Source organism: Elaeis guineensis, chromosome 11, assembly GCF_000442705.2.
Source record: "Elaeis guineensis isolate ETL-2024a chromosome 11, EG11, whole genome shotgun sequence".
NCBI classification, from domain to species: domain Eukaryota; kingdom Viridiplantae; phylum Streptophyta; class Magnoliopsida; order Arecales; family Arecaceae; genus Elaeis; species Elaeis guineensis.
Window position 1 is genome coordinate 108,364,323 of NC_026003.2, and position 15,672 is coordinate 108,379,994.

General features: G+C 39.6%; 1 non-coding gene across 1 annotated transcript; it reads left to right on the forward strand.

Moving 5' to 3' along the window:
- Nucleotides 1–15,239: 15,239 nt before the first annotated feature.
- Nucleotides 15,240–15,346, forward strand: LOC140852702 (small nucleolar RNA R71). Its single transcript, XR_012135604.1, has one exon. It is a non-coding gene; the product is annotated as a small nucleolar RNA R71 (small nucleolar RNA).
- The last annotated feature ends 326 nt before the right edge of the window (nucleotides 15,347–15,672 follow it).

Consider the following 15,672-nt stretch of genomic DNA (forward strand, 5'->3'; position numbering starts at 1 on the left):
CAAATGATTGTGCTTAATACTAATTATTCTTTAACAACTATCCATACTTTCTACTTAATGTCTCTACACTGTAGATTAGAGACTCATCTATCTCAAAAAAAGTGAATTGTGCGTCGGTCTATCTAGATAGATCGTCATCCCTATGACTATCCTATGATTGAGAACAATTTAGGAATCAATCATACATACCTCTAATTCTCAACACTTGAGAATATGTATCGTAACATCAATTCTAAGGATGATTCAAGGACACATAACACTTGAATGAAAAATAAAAATTTATCTTTTTATTGATTAAATAATAGTTTAAGTATAAATATGGGTCATAGAATGAACAATATTATCAGTCAATAATTAGCTTCTAGGACATACATCTAACAGAGTCCTCATCCAAAAGGATGAGGAGTGTCCAGTTAGAACTCTTTGTCTCTAATTCGTAGTAGTCCTAGATGGAAACTGGGTCGGCCGTGGCTATAAGACCACATGTTGCTGCATTGGGGTCACTCCAGACCCCTCCTTCATTAGACTGGGCCCACCTCCCTTTGGAGGGTCAGCAAGGTTCAAGGTGGATCCTCATCTGTCTGGGGGCAATCAGAGGTTTGTCGAGACTGCAAAGGAGATTTTCATCGTGGCTAGGCTCCGATGCATCAAGGAGTTCAAAGCCTCAGGGGACTTCGAGGATGAGCTTATCGAGGTGTCTTCGATTGGATTCATTTAGGACTTCGAGGATTGCAATGCTTGCCTTTAAGAAGATGGTCCCAAAGTTGGATTTGAGGTACCTTCATCTTGGCAACAGTGATGAAGAGGTCGGGGCATTCTCTTCAAACGAAGATTAGATCTTCATCTCTTTGTATTTACTTTTGGTGCCTTCACTTCAGTGAAGCTTTTATAATAAAACTTTTAACTAATAAAAAATATGTATTTTCACTATGTGTACCTCTCATTCAAACCTTTCACTTTCCTGTGATGTTGGTATGGTCAGCTCTTTGCCTCAATCAAGGGCTCGAATTGCTCAGATAGGTCGGCTTGATTGATTCCATGTTCAAGTTAAAATCTTTCTTGACATTGTCTGAAGCTTCTGCTTCATCTACATATGATGAATGGATTTTTGAAAGTTTCAGGCTCGCTTACATGCCAAGCACCGAATGCTGACTAGCATTACATTGCTTTCATGAATCAGAAGATGATTCACCCCAATTATATGATAGAGAATTGTACAGTTTGGAGATCTGCTAGGACTCGCATTTAACACTGATATCCACTTTCCAAGAAGTGTAGCTTTTGAGGCCTTTAAGGTGGCGGCATCTATCACACAGTTAGAGGGGTGTTTGAATTTACCTGGGCCTGCTCCTATAAATAGGAGTTCTACTGCCTGTAATTGGTATTGCCTTAGTTATCTTTCTCAATATTATGGTGGAGCTACCTTGTCTAATGTCAGAGGGCTGTCAGTGCCTTTCTCCATCTTGGGAGATCTCCTTCCCCTTAGTCAATCACCATAAGCTTTGGGGAGCACTTTAGTGGACATCCCGCTTTGGTATGGGAGGTGTTGAGAAATTCTATTTTTCTAGTTGAGGGTTGCAGAGGCCACCATCTGGGCTTTTCGATACCTTGTCTTCTATGGTTAAGTCTTGGACCTTTCTAGAGAGCTGGCTTCTTCTCTCGCCTAGAGCTTCTTTCTAGCCTTCCTTGAAGATGCATCGTGAAGGTGAGTGGGATTCCAAAAGGGAAGCACCCACGCCATCATCAATGCCCTTTTGGGGAGGTCGGTGAGTGTCATCGATCGAGGAGTCTTGCACTCTCTATCAGGGATAGCATCATCTTGAAGCCTATCTCATGCTTTGAGGATGTCGGTCGAGCCCCTTTTAATCCTTTCTTCTTTCTTTGCTATAATGAGCTTCGCTGAAATGTACATGAACCTTTTAAATGAAACACTTCCTTCATTGAGGCTCTTTTTGGTGTATCATCCGGTGCTCTCCTTATTACTTTAAGATGAGTCAACTCTTCTACTGTATTCGTCGCCGGCTTCCACTAGCATTGTAAGATCTCTAGAGGATTGATCCATGTTAGCTACAATGGGCCATGTGGCTACAGTAGGCCACGTTAATTTTTTGAGGACTTGTCTTGATTGTCTTCAGTGGGCCATGTGGCTACATTGGGCCATGTTGACAACTACAGTGGTGTTTTTGGTTACAATGGGCTGTATGGCTATAGTGGGCCATCCGTAGCTATAGTGGGACATGTTGGATTTTTTGAGAACTTGCCTCGATTGGCTTTAGTGGACCAAGTGGCTATAGTGGGCCATGTTGATGGCTAGAGGCCACCCATGGCTACTTTAGGCTATGTTGACGTCTACAGTGAGCCATCTCAACTACAGTAGGCTGTGTGGCTATAATAGACCATGTTAACAGTTATAATGGGCTGTGTGGTTACAGTGGGCCATCCATGGCTATAATGAGCCATATTGATAGCTACAGTGAGCTGTCTCAGCTACAACAGGTTGTGTGGCTATAGTGTGCCACCTGTGGCTACAGTGGACCACGTTAGATTTTTTGAAGATTTATCTTGATTGGCTACAGGGGCCATGTGGCTATAGTGGGCCATTCATGGCTACAGTGGAACACGTTGATGACTTAATGGGTCGTCTCGACTATAGTGGGCTGTGTAACTACAATGGACCATCCATGGCTATAGTGGGTCATGTTAATGGCTGTAATGGGTCATGTCGGCTACAGTGGGCTGTATGGCTATAGTGAGCTACGTTAACAACTATAATGGGCCATATTGATGGCTATAGTGGATCGTCTTGGCTATAATGGGCTATGTGGCTATAATGGACCATTCATGGCTATAGTGAGCCATATTGGATTTCTTGAAGACTTAACTCGATTGGCTATGAGGGACCATGTGGCTACAGTGGCCATGTTGACAACTATAGTGGGCTGTGTGGCTATAATAGGCTATCCATGGCTACAGTGGGCCATGTTGATGGCTACAATAGATGGTGTGGCTACAGTATGCCATCCATGACTATAGTGGGCCATGTTGATAGCTACAGTTGACCGTCTCGACTATAGTGGGCCATGTTGATAGCTACAGTCGGCTGTCTCGACTATAATGGGCCATCTATGACGATAGTGGATCTTGTTGATGGCTACAGTGAGCCGTCTCAGCTACAGTAGGCTATGTGACAATAATGAGCCATCTCGGCTATAGTGGGCCATGTTGATGGCTATAATGAGCCATCTCGATTATAATGGGCCATTTGGCTATATTGGGCCATGTTGAACTTCTCAATGGTAGGGCCTACTCATCCTAGGAACCTCAGGGAGCTTCTCGCCCTCTTTTGGACATTGAGCCTAATGGGTGCTCGAGGCCTCATTCATGTGTGAAGACCAATAGAGGATCCGATTATCTGATTGGGTTATTAGCCTTTCGATATTGCTTTTAAGGATATCACTATTGGGGTTGTGCATCATTTGACATGGTCTTTGCTCCAACCTCTCCTTTTCTAGATCGGTTGGTAATTTTAGCCTTCAAATAATATTATAAACAGAGTGTTAGATAGGTTTGTATTATAAATGAAAATCATATTTACATCATGGCTAGCAGTCATCGGTAGAGCGACGATGATGCCATTGGCTTTCCTTAAAGAGTTAAGTAGAAGAGTGATACCCCCTGGGGCACCATTCTCTTTTCTCCCTGATTTCATCTCCTTTCCCCCATGCCTCTAGCTAGGGTGGACATGGCATTGATAACATCGGCCATCAGCCCATTATTGTTGTTCTCTTCATTGGGGGCTCGATCCTACCACTCTCGCATATACTTGCTAAGATAGCCATTGGGGATCAAAGCTTCAATCTTGTCCTTGAGTTGGTGGCACTCCTTAGTGTCATAGCCATGATCACAGTGAAAGCAACAGTACCTCCTTCTATTCCTCCTGTCTGAGGGGGACTTTATCAGCCTGGATCACCATAGATATCCTTGGACTTCAATCTCCATCAGGATCTAAAATCATGGATAGATAGAAGAGTGCAACTGTTGAATCACCAAGGACTTCTTGGGTGATAGCTCTTTCATGGCCGAGAAGATTTCCTCTTGATTCAAGCCACTCAGGGATCTTCCCAACTTCTCTTCTTATTGGAGATATTCTTTCCTTTCGTTTGTGTATGGAGCTCTCGAGCTTCCTCCACCTAGATATACTTTTGGACTTGGCTAGCAGGTCAGCATAGTCTCTCAAGAACTTCTTATCAAGGGAGAAAATGAGGCACTTATTCCCTAAGCCTTGTTTAATTGCTAACATTGCCATCGACTGGATGAGGTCTTATACCTCGAGCATAGCAACATTGAAGCATGCAACGTAGTCATGCAATAACTCACCCTCTTCTTATCGAAGAGAGAAGAGGTTGTCTAAGTTCCTCAAGTGGAGTCGGCAACAACTAAAGTGGATAATGAATAGTCTGTCGAGCTACTCGAAGGAATAGATGAACCCTAGCTGAAGTCCAGAATATCACGTTTGTGTCAACTTTCTGAGGATAACCAGAAAAGCAAAATATAAGAGGGTGTCTAAAGTGGCCTAGGGCATCATGAGGGTTCTATAACCCTATAGATGATCAAGAGGATCTATGGAGCCATCATATGGCTCTAGTAGAGGTACCTTGAATTGGCTCAAGATCGATTTCTCCAAGATGGCCTAGATGAATGGTGGTCGAGAGTTGAAGTCAAAGATGTTACTACAACATTGAGACCCAATCTAGACTTTGCTAAAGTGATGCTTGATGTCTCGAACTCTCTTATTGAGCTCCACCTCCTGTCAAGATCTCTCAAGCTTAGGGGAGTGGGCCAAGATTGAATTATCGATGGAGAAGAGCTTCTCTGCTGTGTTCCTTCCCTCAGACTTTGATGGGAAGATGAATGGATTGGGATGGTGATGGAGTGGTGTGAATGCTATCAGAGGATGGATCTCAAACTTTGAGAGCGAGACCGTCGACTGAGATGGGTGGGAATCACCTGAGGATTCGGTTCCACCTATAGCTATTGCTACTACTCCATCACTTGTTAGACCCATTGCATAGCATCAGTCAATGCTTGGATCCAGTGGGTCAGAGCTTCAAATGGTGGTGGATCATTATGGTCAGAGATTGCTCCATAATGGATCCACGAGAGGCACTACTCCAACTATGATGGATAGATTGTTGGTGGGATGCAGTGGAGTTTTGTACTCTCACCTGCACCATATTTTTTTCTCCTAAAAGGGATCTAGGACCTTTCCTCTAGTTCCAATCTATTGTCGTAATGCTCTGGAGAGGTGTTGATGTGGCTAGAGTCGGATGTCGGTTGAGATCTACGACATTGAAAAGTACCTGCAAAGAAAGCCCACACTCGTCGAGGGTGTTCCGGTGGGGGACCTGTTAGATTAGGTTGGTTTCATGTATGTGTTTTAAAACATTTTCAGATTTATAGAGAAAATAAAAATTTAGATTAAACGCTTTAATCTTTACATGCATTAGATCTAACCTATAAACCACCTAATAGGATCTAACATATGAATACGAACGATTCGATCTAAAATCTGATCTAGAAAATAAATCTAACTGGAGATCTAATCTCCATACCTTTGCACAGATCGATGATCCCCACAGCTGATGATTGTGGTATACTTTGAGATTTTTGGTTAGCCCACATATGTCCGACCTTTACGGGTATCCACATGAGATCTTCGAATCCGATCGGAGGCCTACTTCTTCATCGAGATGCTGGCTCCCTTGCAAAAGACACCTCTTGATGGTTGATATTGCTGATCTCCATCGATCTCTCAGACTCTCTAAGGAAGATGGAATAGAGGAGGAAGAAGAGGAAGAAGATGGGAAAGAAGAACAAGGAGATTCTCTTCTTTTCTTCCTAGAACCCACGCATGAGATCCCTACGTTAGAGATCTAGAGAAGAACTCTTTCTTTTCTTTTATTCCACGCACCAAAGAACCCATTCGCTTCTTTTTCACACCTTCAAAGAGGAACTTTTCCTCTCTCAAATCCATGCTCATAAGAAGACTCTTCTTCCTTTCTTACGCAAGAACCCTGGCTTGAAGAAGGAACTCTTTTTGTTTCTTCCCTTTTCATGCCTCTTGAGAAACCCATGCACAATCTGAATTTTTTCAGATTTCTCATGTTAAAATGCCTCTATTCACCCACGCCTAAAAGCTTTTCTTTTTATAGGTGTTTAGATAGGGTTTAAGAGAGGAGTTTGGGGGCATCCATGAGTTGGATGCCCCCCTATTTTCTTGGCATGTGTAGATGAGTTTCCATCTTGGGTGTGAATATTTCATGCAAACACAAGGCACGAAAGGTTGTTAGTGTGGAATATATTGGCATGTAAGATTTCCTTTTTGGCATGTGGAGTTTCAACAAACTCCTATTTTTTTAGTGTGGAGAAGACCCTTGGAGCGGGAACTCTTTCACGCAAATAAGAAGGTGCATGGCTCTTTTTAAGTGTGGAGATATCTCACACAACAAAAAGTGGACTTGGGGCTTCATATGGCGCAAGGAAAGAGGAGGAATCCATATCCAATTGGGATTTTTTTATGCCTATTTTAAATTAAATCAAATCCTAATCCAATTAGGAATTGATTGGACCCAAAGAGATTAAAATCCTAATCCAACTAGGAACCCAATCTTTCTTGATTAAATCCTAATCTAATTAGGAATTAGATAGCACCCAAATCTTAATCTAATTAAAAATTGATTTTTCTTGCAATTCGATTATCTCATAATCCAATTAGACTTGATCTAATTAAATCTAAGTCAAGCCAAATTGAATCGAAATAAATTAGACTTGATCCAAGCTCCATTGCTCAATCAAATTGAGTCAATTAGCAATCTAATTGCTAATTAATCCTCCTATAACTTACTAACTCTTAGTAAGTTAGACAATTACAATAATTGCATTGGATTAATCATCAATCATATTAATAATTAAGTTCCTCTATGATTCATAATCACAGATCAACTATTTGATCAGACAAAGATCACTTTTGTGTGTGATCCTATTGGTTCTATCTATCTGGTAGTAAGATATACTATCATCGAAACTTCTTTTGATGGATTGAAATAATTTCAACTCTATCCAGCAAGAATCATTGATCATCAAGATGATGCTCGATGAGTCTCATGATCCATTAGTGACATCTAGTAATATATGGTGACAATTCAACAGAATGAAATATTGAACCTCTAGGTATAGTTACCATGTAATTCAATCCTTTTATCATGAGTTCCGACAAGATGAAAGTCATGGATAACTCATCAAATCTCATCGCTTGTCATATGTAACATTCAATCGACCCAAGGTCATAAGTAAATCTTATAAAATTTTTTTCCATCATTCACTCTACCATGGTCATGATCTTCTGAACTCAGTCTTATGAATAACATAGGACTACTCCTTATCTATCAAAATCGATAGATCCCATCTAAGACGCACCCTACTCCTATAGTGAACCTACTACAGCCAACATCTACTACAAAGATTCATATAGCTAGGAACCAGTTTATGTGTAGTCAAACTACAGCAATCCCACTATGAGCAGTCGAGGTACCATAGATCTAAGGACTACTCACACCACTGCAGCATCGAGTATGTACTGATGAGTAGATAGACATCCATATAACTACTCGTATTGATCACACTTAGTACCATTGTTCTCTAATAATTACTAGCACTTCGCTCTAGTATCGTGGTGTGCAAATCTTAAAATTTGTAAATAAAATCGCAACGCACAGTGTGCAGAGTAGCACGACCAGAGTAGGGTCGATCCCACAGAGACTTGGTTTAAAAATAATTTTCAAATCTATGCTCAAGCGAGCTTTAACGAAATCGAAAATCGAAAGTTGTTTGCTAAAGACAATAAGACTAAGGATCTAGGTTTTTGAATCCACTAGATCTAGATTAGGGAATTCTACCTAAAATTTTTCTTATTGATCCTAACGACTACTCCTCTTGTCTTTCCCAAGCATAGATTATGAAGGGACTAAGGCCCAACGATAACCCATCAAGATTCTTTACAGGGAGTAGTAACTAGGATCCCTTAGGGTTTTCTCCTCCTATGCACTGAATCAAGCATGAACTATGAAGGGACTCTGACCCAACTGTAGTTCATCAAAAATTCTTGGCAAAAGAGGAAGAAAAAAAATCCTAAGAAAAAGAAAGAACCCTATGTAAAACCCCTACTCATGATCTAGCTTCATCGCAAACCCTAGAAGGGATGCTTAGCTAGACATGATCTAAATCTACTTGCAAAATTTAAATACAGAAAAATAAACTACCCTAATTTCATAAATTAAACTATCCTAATTGCATAAATTTAAACTAACCTAATTGCATAAAATTAAATTGCATAAATTAAACTATCCTAATTGCAAGAAAAATAAATTGCATAATGTAAAGAGATAAAATTGCATAAAAATAAGATTTTATATAAAAAAAATTATTACAAAAACTCAAACTCGAGGCTTGAGAAGAAAGCTAAAAACCCCACTATCTAGGGTTACAAGCTTGATCGGAAGGCCAGAATCCTTAAAAAAAGGGCCTTTGGGGCTTTTTATAGGCATTTGGGGGTTATAAGGTTTTCAAAACTTTAGATGTGGGACTAAGAGTTTTAGAGGGCTGTTAGGGGTTTAGGGCTCAAATCTCGCTCAAAAAGTACTTAAATCCATCAAAAAACTTAGAAATTATTTCAGCCGTCCGATCTTCATCTAAAGGACCCAATTCATCTAATAAATCAAGCCGGATGATTCTGGGCCGTCGGATCACGATCTGGGTGAAGCGCTGCGTTGGATCGCGCTGCAGAGATGGGATCAGGTCGGATGCATCGCGGACCGTCCGATTAAGCGCTGGAAGATTTCGTCCGTTGGATCACGTGCAGAAGGATCCCGTGTTGTCCTAGTGTTTATTGATTCTTGCAATTGCCTTGATTACGGTTGGATCTTGACCGGCTGCGATGGTGGCCGTCCGATGGCGCAAAAATATGGAGCGTTGGATCTTGATCAGAGAAGATGGACCATCGAGTGATGTGAAGTTACCAGGTTGCCCTTCGGACCTTCTTCTCTCTCCTCATGAGCCCTGGACCGCGCGTGGATCGGGCTCGCGATGCGTTGCGGTGAGCGAGACTCGCTGATTGGCTGGTTTATGGTGCGCCGATGGGTCCATGGTCCAGGCGCCTGTTGCTGTGGACCAGGAGGCTAACCAGATCACCAAATCAGTTGATTTTTGATCAATTTTGACCTGATTTGACTCGGTTTGACCCAATTGAGTCTTCTTTCTTCATTCTTCAATTTCTGGGTCAATTTAACTCCTTTTGCGTAAAATTTCACCGTTGGAATCTCTTTCCTTGTTCTTTCTATTGATGACCTCTTCTTCTACAAAATATAATAACAAGTATCAATTTCTAATAAAGTTAGATAATTTAGATATTAATTGATACTTTTTATGTCAATTTATGACATAAATCACACCCCCCAACTTAATCATTGCTAGTCCCTTAGCAATGTACCAAAATAAGATCATATTCAAAAGATCCTTTCCTTTGCAAATTAATTTAAGATCGAAATTCAAAATTTTCTAGTATTACTAAGTAATGAGCTTCGAATTAGAATCGGTAGTCAGTCTACTTAGGAGCTTTCTTAGAGTACACTTAAAGTTTTATAGCACTTGTGTGAGTGATAACTAACTTAGTATTTCAGTATTAACTTGTACAGGCCAATTGTATCATTTTTCATAACTTAGTTCGATTAATTTTCTATACACCCCAGTTAAATAAAGAACTAAGGTAGCTTTCACACTTTTTTTTTTTTTTTTTTTTTGCTGAGCATCCTGGCCTTCCCACCACCGTTTGATGCGAATCTCAACACTTGACTTAGGTGAAGAGACCCGGTTACTAGGCTTAGGGCAATCCACATTTACTCTGTATTTTGTATTTTATTTCAGGCAGGTAGCTCTTTCCTTAAATTCAAATTTCTTCAATTGGGGTGTAGAGAAAATTATCTAATTTAAATAATACTCAAATCCTTAATTGGCCTTACAATTAATACCTACTTTACCTTGTTAGTGTGCATGTGCAATTGGAAGTGCTAATAGTCTTTAAATGACCTAGGCCACCAAGAGTCTAACCAGCTAATCTTCTCCGTGACTCACTACATTTATTAGCAAATACTTTCTAACTTACTCTTATTTCTTTTCTAATTAATTTATTTCAAAAATTTTTTTTAATATATTAAATAAAAAATAACTCATAGTGGAAGGAAAAGAAATGATAACACCTGATTTTGTTCAAGCTCTCCCCCCAACTTGACCGACATTGTCCCCAATGAGTTTATCTAATTTATTTGTCCTAAGCAAACTGAAAATAAAGAAAGCATTAGAAATTAAATAAGCTGGGTTGCCTCCCAGAAGCGCTAAGTTTTATGTCTTCAGCCAGACCAAACCTCGAAGCAATTTAATCAGAATAAGTTGGTTCATAAAGAACCATGGCATCTTCAACAGTCTCGACAGGTAATTCCAAGAATGGTTTTAATCGTTGACCATTAACTTTAAAGATAACACCATTATTTGGGTTTTCTATCTCAACAGCTCCGTGTGAAAAGACTTCCTTTACTAAAAATGGTCCTGTCCATCTAGACCTAAGCTTTCTTGGAAACAGATGTAATCTAGAGTTATATAAGAGCACCTTTTGTCCGATATTGAAAGTTTTTCTCATAATTGATTGATCATGAAATACTTTGGTTCGTTCCTTGTATATCCTTGTATTTTCATAGGCTTCATTTCTAAGTTCTTCTAATTCATTCAACTGAAGCTTCCTATGGTTTCCAGCGTCGTTTAAATTTGTATTTAGTTGTTTGATGGCCCACATGGCTTTGTGTTCTATCTCAATAGGCAAGTGACATGGTTTACCAAACACAATCCTATAAGGAGACATTCCTAGATTGGTCTTGAAAGCGGTTCGGTATGCCCAAAGTGCATCAATTAATTTCAAAGACCAATCCTTTCTATTGGCACTAACAGTTTTTTCCAGGATCTGTTTGATTTGTCGGTTTGACACTTCAACTTATCCACTAGTTTGAGGATGATATGGTGTGGCCAATTTATGGGTGACATTATACTTCTTCATCAATGTTGCAAAAGGTCGGTTACAAAAATGGGTTCCCCGATCACTAATGATTGCCCTAGAATATCGAAACGGGAGAAAATATTTTCTTTAAGAAACTTAATGACCATTTTGCTATCGGGTGTTCTACATGCAATTGCTTCTACCCATTTTGAAACATAATCAACTGCTACTAGAATATATTCATTTCCAAAGGAATTTGAAATGGTCCCATGAAATCGATCCCCCAAACATCAAAAACTTCAACTACCAAGATTGGGTTGAGTGGCATCATGTGTCGCTTGGTGATTCGACCCATTTTCTGACATTGAGCACAACTTTTACAATATTCATGAGCATCCTTAAACAAATTGGGCCAATAAAAATCACATTGGAGAACCTTAGCAGCAGTTTTCTTAGACGCGAAGTGACCCCCACATGCTTGATCATGACAAAAAGATAAAATATTCATGACTTCGTTATCTGGGATACACCTTCTAATAATTTGATCAGGACATTGTTTAAAAAGATAAAGATCATCCCAAATGAAATACTTCACTTGGGCAAAGAATTTATATTTATCCTGCTTAGTCCAATGAGAAGGTATCTTACCTATGGCTAAATAATTTACAATATCAGCAAATCAAGGTTCAGTAGACACAGACATGAGTTGCTCATCTGGGAAAGATTCATTGATGGGTGGTTCACTAGATGGTGCGACTGGAATTCGGGACAAATGATCTGCTACAACGTTCTCAGTGCCTTTCTTATCCTAATTTTTAGGTCAAATTCTTGAAGGAGCAAAATCCATCTGATTAAGCGTGCCTTGACATCCTTCTTTGCTAGGAGATGTCTAATGGCTGAGTGATCAGTGTAGACAATGGTGTGGGTCCCAACCAAATAAGATCTAAATTTCTCTAAAGCAAAGACAATGGCAAGGAACTCCTTCTCAGTTGTGGTGTAGCTAAGCTGCGCATCATTTAAGATTTTACTTGCATAATATATCACTCTAGACAGCTTATTTATCCATTGACCTAAGATTGCACCCACAACATGATCGGACGCATCACACATTAATTCAAATGGTTCAGACCAGACAGGAGGATGAATGATTGGAGCTAATACAAGTGCTTTTTTTAGAAATTCAAACGATTCCAAGCACTCATGAGTAAATTCAAATTTGGTATCCTTTGCCAAAAGATTAGTCAGTGGACGTGCTACTTTGCTAAAGTTGGCAATAAACCTTCTATAGAATCCAGCATGACCTAAAAATGAACGTATTTCTTTCACAGATTTAGGTGGTGGAAGACTTGCAATTAGATCTATTTTGACCTTGTCTACTTCAATCCCTTTTTAAAAATGACATGGCCAAGAACTATTCCCTGTTTGACCATAAACTAACATTTTTCCCAGTTGAGAACTAAGTGCTTCTCCTTACATCATTCTAGAACTAATTGCAGGTGATTCAGACACTCGGAGAAGGTTAGGCCAAAAACAGAAAAGTCATCCATAAAAATTTCTAGAAATCGTTCTATCATATCTGAAAACATGCTGATCATGCATCTCTGGAAGGTTGTCGGTGCATTACATAGTCCAAAGGGCATTCGTCTATAGGCAAAAGTACCAAATGGACAGGTGAATGTAGTCTTTTCTTGATCTTCAGCGGCTATGGGGATCTGGTTGTAACCGGAGTATCCATCAAGAAAACAGTAAAACTCTTGTCCGGCTAGTCTTTCCAACATTTGATCAATAAATGGCAAAGGAAAGTGATCTTTCCTTGTCGCAGCATTCAACTTTCTATAGTCTATACAGACCCTCCATCCCGTTTGGGTCCTAGTTGGGATAAGTTCGTTTGCATCATTTTGGACCACTGTTACCCCAGATTTCTTGGGTACTACTTGAACTGGGCTTACCCAAGAGCTATCAGAAATAGGATAAATTATTCCACTATCTAGGAGTTTCAGAATCTCCTTTTTAACTACATCCTTCATAGCTGGATTAAGTCTTCTTTGGGCTTCTCTTGTTGGTTTAGCCTCTTCCTCTAAGTATATTCTATGTTGAACTATAGAAGGGCTTATTCCTTTGATATCTGCTATGGTCCAACCTATTGCTTCTTGATTTGCTTTTAGAACTGACACTAACTCCTCCTCTTGCTTGGGATCTAGGTCTGATGCAATAATTACAGGCAAAGTTTCTTTGGGTCCCAGATATGCATACTTGAGATGTTCTGGGAGGGGTTTCAGTTCTAAAATGGGTGCTTCCTCTATCGATGGTTTAGGTGATGATTTCACCATCTCAATGATTGGTTCAGTAGGAAGTGTCGATTCCTGATTAATCTGATTTTCTTTAAGTATTTCATTGACATCCTCAGACTCATGGATTAACCAGGGGTTAGACTTTAGGTCGACTTAATCATCACTAATGTCAATGGATTCATAAATACCATCTTGGACTACATTGACATCAGCATGAGAAGAGGATTCCTATTCTAAGTTAAAAATATTAAGCTCAATGGTCATATTCCCAAAGGATAACTTCATTAGACCATTTCGACAATTGATTTCAGCATTGGCCATAGCTAAGAATGGTCTTCCAAAAATGACAGGTATATGTCCTTTAGGATTCGCAACTGGCTCAGTCTCTAAAATAATAAAATCTACAGATAAAATAAAATTTTCAACCTTTATCAGAACATCCTCAACCATTCCCTTAGGGATCCTGAGAGATCTATCGGCTAACTGTAATGTGATCCCAGTAGGTTGAAGTTTTTCTAATCCTAGTTGCTCATACACCGAATATGGAAGGATATTCACACTAGCTCCTAGATCTAGCAAGGCCTTTTTTATATTGGTTTTTCAATAACACAAGAAATTGTTGGAGCTCCAGGGTCCTTATATTTAATTGGCACATGGCTAGATAGGTATGAACTGACACTTGCAGCCAAAAATGCTTTCTTTGGTACATTAGTGGTCCTTTTTCTAGTACAAAGATCTTTTAAAAATTTGGCATAAGTTGGAACCTGATGGATTATATCTAAAAGAGGAATATTAACTTGGACTTGTTTAAATACCTCTAAAATTTTGTCTAAATGTTCAGATTTATTGGATTTCAGTCTGTTTGGAAAAGGAGCTCTAGGACTTTTAAGTACTGGACTAGGTGAATTTTCAGTTTCTGATGCTTGAGGTTGAAAGATGGTAGTTTTAGAAGGTGACTCGGCAGATGAGTCCTCTATATCATCAAGTGCAACTACCTTATTGTCTATTTTTTTTTCGATCTTAAGGTATGAATGGCATTTACACCATTAACTTGGTTTCCTTGTTGGGGTCGTGGACCATTTTGGTTCCTAGGATTTGGCTCAGGTTGGCTAGGTAACCTACCATGTTCTCGTTCACTAATGGTCGAAGCCAGCTGACTTACTTGTATTTCCAGACGGGCTATAGCTTGGGTGTTATTATTTATGAATTGACCCGTGGTTTGCATAAAGCTGGTATGTGTCTTCATCATGGCTTCTAGGCTTTTCTCTAAAGAGATAATTTTCTTGTCATTATCATGGAAGCCTGGCGGGTTGTTCATCACTGGGTTGGACCTTAGATTTTGCTGATTGAAATTTGGATTGCCTACATTAGGATTCTGGGACCATGAGAAATTCGGGTGATTCCTCCAACCTGGGTTATATGTGGGTGCATAAGGATTGTTCAATGGTCCTTGATAGGTGGCATTCACCTGTGCACACTCATTCGAGTAGGAACATTCTTCTAAGACATGGTCTGGTGCATTGCACCCTTTACACATGGGTGCAGATATTTGATTTACATTGGCTGGTCTCTGTAATTCTAAGGCTTCCAATCTACGTGTTAAGGTTGCAATCTTGGCCTCTGATGCTAGGGTTGGTTGAATTTGATGCATTTCTCCTCTTGAAGGTGTAGCTTTATCAGGTTCCCTAGTTGTTTCCCACTGTAAATTTTTCTCGGCTAGGTCTTTTAAGAATTACCAAGCTTCAGTAGTTTCTTTGTCCATAAATTGGCCTTGGCACATGGACTCTAGCATGGTTCTTGAGTTTGAATCTAACCCCTCATAGATGATCTGGCATAGTCTCCAAGTTTCTATTCCATGGTGTGGGCATTGGGTCAAAAGATTCTTGAAACGATCAAAGTACTTCCAAAATGATTCACCAGCTAGTTGGTAAAATTGATTTATTTCATTCCTAATCCTAGCTATTTTATGATGGGGAAAATACTTTTTCAAAAATATTCTCACAAAGCCCTCCCAGGTAGTGACAGAATGGTTTGGCAGACTATAAAGCCACTTCTTAGCATTATCCTTAAGGGCAAAGTTGATTAATCTAAGTTTGACCTCATCCTCTGTTAATTGCAGTTTCATGGTTGCACATACCTCCTCAAATTCTCTAATAAATATATAAGCATCCTCTAATCCTGTGAATTTTGGAAGCATATTTATGATTTGAGGTTTGATTTCAAAATTGTTAGCTGTGGGTTGTGGCAACCTGATACAAGATGGTTGGATGGAGCCAACTGGAT